The sequence below is a fragment of the Mizuhopecten yessoensis genome, unplaced genomic scaffold (genome assembly GCF_002113885.1).
Source record: "Mizuhopecten yessoensis strain PY_sf001 unplaced genomic scaffold, ASM211388v2 scaffold4931, whole genome shotgun sequence".
Taxonomy (NCBI): domain Eukaryota; kingdom Metazoa; phylum Mollusca; class Bivalvia; order Pectinida; family Pectinidae; genus Mizuhopecten; species Mizuhopecten yessoensis.
This window is the reverse complement of record NW_018405793.1, coordinates 308,211-314,210: the sequence shown is the minus strand read 5'-3', so window position 1 is coordinate 314,210 and position 6,000 is coordinate 308,211. Positions and strand designations below refer to the sequence as shown.

The 6,000-nt window shown below is 35.1% G+C and overlaps 1 protein-coding gene across 4 annotated transcripts in view; it reads left to right on the top strand.

The window, feature by feature from the left end:
- Positions 1–6,000, top strand: part of LOC110450026 (histone deacetylase 4-like) — a 230,447-nt gene that overhangs the window by 90,999 nt on the left and 133,448 nt on the right. The gene's annotated exons all lie outside the window — the stretch shown is intronic.

Genomic DNA, 6,000 nt, shown 5'->3' with positions numbered 1-6,000 from the left:
AGTGTTGTTATTTTTCGGGTCAATCAGAAATACAATTTGGCTGCCATGGCCGCTATTTTGCTACTAAATTCTAATAGGCCGATCTCACTTAAAATTGGTCTAGGAATGATCAGCTCATGGTCCTGACAAAGTTAAGTTAACATTATACTATTTTTTACTCAAATTGGTACATATTTCAACAAAAAAAATAATACTGTAGACTCAGGTGACCGTTAAGGCCCATGGGCCTCTTGTTTATCTATGTAATACGTATACATGTACATACATTTTCAATCATTTTCTTTGTCCATGTCAATTCATATTCTTTGTGTGTTTCATAATCAATTTATAAGGAAAAAAAGGACTATATCTTGAAAATTTGAACCATGAACTTAATCAAAGATGAAAAAGTGTTTAGTAACCAGAGTCTTGATCATACACCAACCTTCCTCAATTACCAGTATCTTAATCATAGACCATGCTCCATCAGTTACCAGTATCTTAACAGTATCTTAATCATAGACCAACCTTCTTCAGTAACAAGAGTCTTAATCATACACCAACCTCCCTCAGTTACCAGTATCTTAATCAAACACCAACCTCCCTCAGTTACCAGTATCTTACTCATACACCAACCTCCCTCAGTTACCAGTATCTTAATCATACACCAACCTCCCTCAGTTACCAGTATCTCACTCATACACCAACCTCCCTCAGTTACCAGAGTCTTAATCATACACCAACCTCCCTCAGTTACCAGAGTCTTAATCATATATATACACCAACATCCCTCAGTTACCAATATCTTAATCATACACCAACCTCCCTCAGTTACCAGTATCTTAATCATATTCACCAACCTCCCTCAGTTACCAGTATCTTAATCATATACACCAACCTCCCTTAGTTACCAGTATCTTAATCATAGATCAACCTCCCTCAGTTACCCGAGTCTTAATCATATACACCAACATCCCTCAGTTACCAGTATCTTAATCATATACACCAACCTTCCTCAGTTACCAGTATCTTAATCATATACACCAACCTCCCTCAGTTACCAGTATCTTAATCATATACACCAACCTCCCTTAGTTACCAGTATCTTAATCATAGATCAACCTCCCTCAGTTACCAGTATCTTAATCACAGACCAACCTCCCTCAGTTTCCAGAGTCTTGATCATACACCAACCTCACTCAGTTACCAGTATGTTTCCCTTTGTCCCCTTATTAAAAATACCCTAACCCAAAGAGAAATCAGCCCTCATTGACAGCACTAGCAGTTTGCAATTCTTTCATAATAATTATATTTGCCATAGTGGCAAATATAATTATTATGAAAGAACACTTGACATTACGAGATTCAATTTAATGTACAAGATTCCTGTTTAGAATTTACAACATGGGATTGTGATACAAGGTAGGTAGTACCAGTAAGGAAAATGAAGAGCAAAGATGGTAAAAGATCATGTTTTGTAGATCTTATAAAGATCCTTTGATGGTGGGTGTCAAGATCCTTCTAGGATCTCTTGTATTATTTTATACCGGTAAGACAAATTAACAAAGTATGCAGGTGTCCATCACATATTACTGGATTAGGTTTCAGTCTTAAGAATGGGACAACAGAGTTAATAATCCAGATCTGATTATGCCAGACTTGTAAGATCAAATTTACAATTCTGTTAAAAAGTGATGTGATATTGGATATGGTGTTTGCATGCCAGTACACTATTATCATGAACACTGCTTTGTAGTTTCTGCTGATAAATATAATTGGCATTGTTGTGATGATCAAATTATCCTTTTTGGTTTTCAAAACAAATGTAGAAGTTTATGTTATCAGCAAAAATTGTGTATCAATATCTTGCATAATTGGTCTATAAATACTCTTGATGTGTTCATTTCATTATTCAAACTGTCTACACAAAAAATTTTTTTTTTGAGAAATTCAATAAAATATTATATGCAAGTTATGTTTTGTCCAATAAAAGGGCAGAAAGTTAGCCAGAACACATAAATTGATTTTCATATGAAAATAATGTGAACAATTTTTTACAATTATAATGTACAAGCATAAAATTACAAGTAATAAAAATTGATAACTTTATACTAGTGGCATACCAAAAAGAAACTGATATATCAGAAAATAGATATTTTTTGACAAATATGAGATGGAGTTTTCTTTTAGGTATGCAGTCACAGTATAATTGAAGCCATTATCTGGCAGGGAGTACTGTGCTTGGTATAAAATAGATTATTCTTACCATTCATACACTAGAAAAGACAATATATTGTTATTGGGCTTAATTGTGTATGTTTATATGTAGTAATCTTAAAAATGATCTGTTTTGATAACTTAATTAATACAGCTAGTATGCAGTTTTTACAATGTTGATAAAAAGTATTCAAGAATTAAAAACCATACAGTTTTAGAAAAGTAATGTTATATGTTACTTACCCATTATGTTAAATGTTACTTACCTATTATGTTAAATGTTACTTACCTATTATGTTTAATGTTACTTACCCATTATGTTAAATGTTACTTACCTATTATGTTAAATGTTACTTGCCTATTATGTTATATGTTACTTACCTATTATTAGCCCACCATCATCTGATGGTAATGGCTATTCAAATCACCCTGCGTCTGTCGTCCATCCTTAAACAATTCTTGTTATCAGTATTTCACAAGAAGTACCAGAGGGATCTTTCTCAAGTCTTATATGTAGGTTCCCATTGGTCCTTAGCTGTGCAACTTTTGAGACTAATATGATAAACAACATGGCCTACAGGCAGCTATCTTTGATTTTGATAGTGAAAGTTTGTTATGGCTATTTCTCAGGAAGTACCAGAGGGAACAAATTTTACATGTAGATTCCCCTTGTTCCCTTGTTGTGTAGCAGTGCCTGAAATGGACGGTCGCTCGCTCACCAATGGTGGTTAAAGTCTTCCTCGGGCGACCAAAAATTGTCAAAAGTGAGGTAGTCACTGGCCCAACAAAAATAGTTTGGGTGACTGTCGAAAAAATTATGAATGAAAGAAATGATAGTCCCTTCCACATTAACTGGGGGGCAGTACATTTTTCAGTTGTCATAACTCTGATTTGAATCGAACTGTCCGTGATTTAGGAAATGCGATGATACGGCCAGGGTGTCTTCTTTGAGGTGCGAGTTTTGTGTATTTCTTTGGGAAACAATTTCAAGTCAGGTTTTAACTAGGGTTGAAGAATTAAAAATATAATGTTTTATTCTGTTTTACATGTTACAAGCATTATCATGTTATATGTAATTTAAATGTGCTGAAGCATTGTGTTAAATGCTGTGGAAAAATTTCTTCCCAAAATTATTTTGGGCACCAATATGTCATTTGGGCCAGTGCTTCAAGTTTTTTACTTGCCAAAAAAGTTTTTTTTGGGCCAGCCAATTCCTCGTTGTGCATGTTATATTTTGTGACTGATCATAAAAACAAAATGGCTAAAGGAAGAACTAAACAGATCTTTCTCATATTGCAATGATCGATTCTATTTCTTTCACATTAAGTACTGTACTAGTAAATATGTGAAATGACAAACTCACTTTGAAGGTTGGCTTTCGTACAAATCAGTATTAAGTTTGGATCAAAAGTTACCTCAAGGTGCAATTAGTGTTAACATGACTCGATCAAACAGATTAGAGGAAAAAAGAAAAAAGGACAACTTACAAAGAACTAATGAAGATGGTACAATGGTGGGCGCCAAGATCCCTCTGGGATCTCTTGTATTTCTCCTAAAGATGTAAAACAGGTGCCTACACATTATCCTTTGATGTTAAGTTTGTTCAAGTATGCGCTCTATAGTTTCTAGGAGAAAAACTATGCAAAATATCACAATATTCACTGCATATTCAAATTTTTCTGATTTATGCAAATTTGAACTTGTTACCATATGGCAACAATAATTATAAATATAAATAAATATTTTCATAATAGTATATGGAAAGTATTGTAGATATTGTTCAATTTTGATAAAAATTGGTATATAGGGGACTGCGAATTCAACTGCTTATGTTTCGCTGCCATACCAACAACATGGAGGCTTCAGATTGGTTGAAATTCAGATATTGTTCGATTTCACTCAAATTTAGTATGAAGGTGTTTTATGCGATTGTGATCCTTTTCTGCTGTATCTTTGCGACTATGGGGACAGTTTGGGGGACTTCTGTAATGGTCCCCCATAACAATTAGTACTTGTCCTTGTTACATTTATTATTCGTTTAAGAACTAATTAACCTAACCAATAAAACTTAAAATGATTGTGGCTATAAGAAAATCTTAAAGTTAAATAAACTTTTTTTATTTAAAACGTTACTAGACCTAAATGGCTTAATGGACAAAAGGACTCACTGTTATGCCTGGTCACACATTTACAGATCAGATGCCGTATTAGCCATGGATACGATCCGGCATTATTGCTGGCAATCTGTAGTGGTCTGTAGCTGTCCGTATTGTATCCTGGGTCAATCGTAGTAGAACTTGTATATCCCTGACAATTTTTGAGCATGATCAAAAATTCACTACGGATCAGACAACCGTACAGTACATTCATACTGATCCGTAGTAGAACGTACTAATCAGTTGTAGTCCGAAATAAACCATAATTGTCCGTACTTATTCGTAGTACATCCCCGGCCTCAAGTCGCTACGGATTGGTACGGTTATTTACGGTGAACTATGTACTTGTACTAACCCATACTGAAATTAAAATTAAGTTGTGGAATGAACACGCGAGCGCAGGAGTTTGTATACGGATTGCTTACTATGGCAGGTCCGTGGCGCTCCGTGCAAGTTTGTATTAATCCGTGCCAGACCGTTCTATTTTGTGCTAACCCGTACTAATATTGTAGCAAACCGCTGTTAATCCACAGTGCATACGCCGTGCAAGTGTCATTCCATACTAAACCGTAGCAATCCGTATCAATCCCTGTTTTCAACTAGCCGCTATCTGTAGTCGAACCGCGGTGCATCAGTAGTGGACCACAGATATAGACTATTACAGGGTTATCTGTGAGTTCCCATCAATAGTGGTTCCATCGAGACGATCTGTGAATGTGTGACCGAGGCATTATTTAAACAGAGTGTAATCTCTGTGGGGCAGAGGGGTGGGCCCAATAAGGGAAAAAGGGATTAAACTTTATGATACTTCCCTTTCTGTATGATTGGAGGGATTTTAACAAATTTTAGTCAAGAGCATCCTTGGGCAGAAGGAACTTAGTTTTATATAAATGGAAGGTGTGTCCCCCTCTGGACTTTGGTATAAACAGAGGATATTGCCCCATGGGGACAGAGGGACCTTTTGTTTTGGTCATATATTCCAATAGGTCTGTTAACAAGTTTTTCTTAGCATATTTCTTAGCATATTTCTTAATGGTTGGTCTTCAAAGAATATGTTTTCCAAGAAAGACAGAACACAATTTTGATTGGGAGATATTAAATGTAAATAATGTTATTTCAAGAACTGCATAACTTTGATCAGGTCAGTCAGTTCATGTTAATTTACCTTAATGACGTCATAACATAAAAATATACATATATAACTGTCTGGCTGTTTTTGTACTTGTATGAAGATATATAACAGTGGTAAGCTATAAAATATTGACTATAATGACTGGGGGTTGTTAACACACCGCTAGTGTTATTCCTGCATGGTTGACTGATAGTGTGTAGATATCATGATCAACACAAACCATTAACAACACCCATAACCTATAAGTTTGTGTGGAACCTCCTTATTAATAGTCAGCTCCGGTCCGTCCAGTGAATGGAGGAAAGTTTCTAATCACATTGAATTTCCTAGCTCCAGCAATGTAATGTGAGACGAAACAAAAATATCAGTGGTGGACATTGTACCTATAAATATATCACCTCGTAGGAATGACATACCTATTGTTGTGTAAAGTAGGTTCTGTATTTAAAAGTACTGCATATATGTCACGGGTATATATATATACTATACGTACACATACACACACAAATATACACA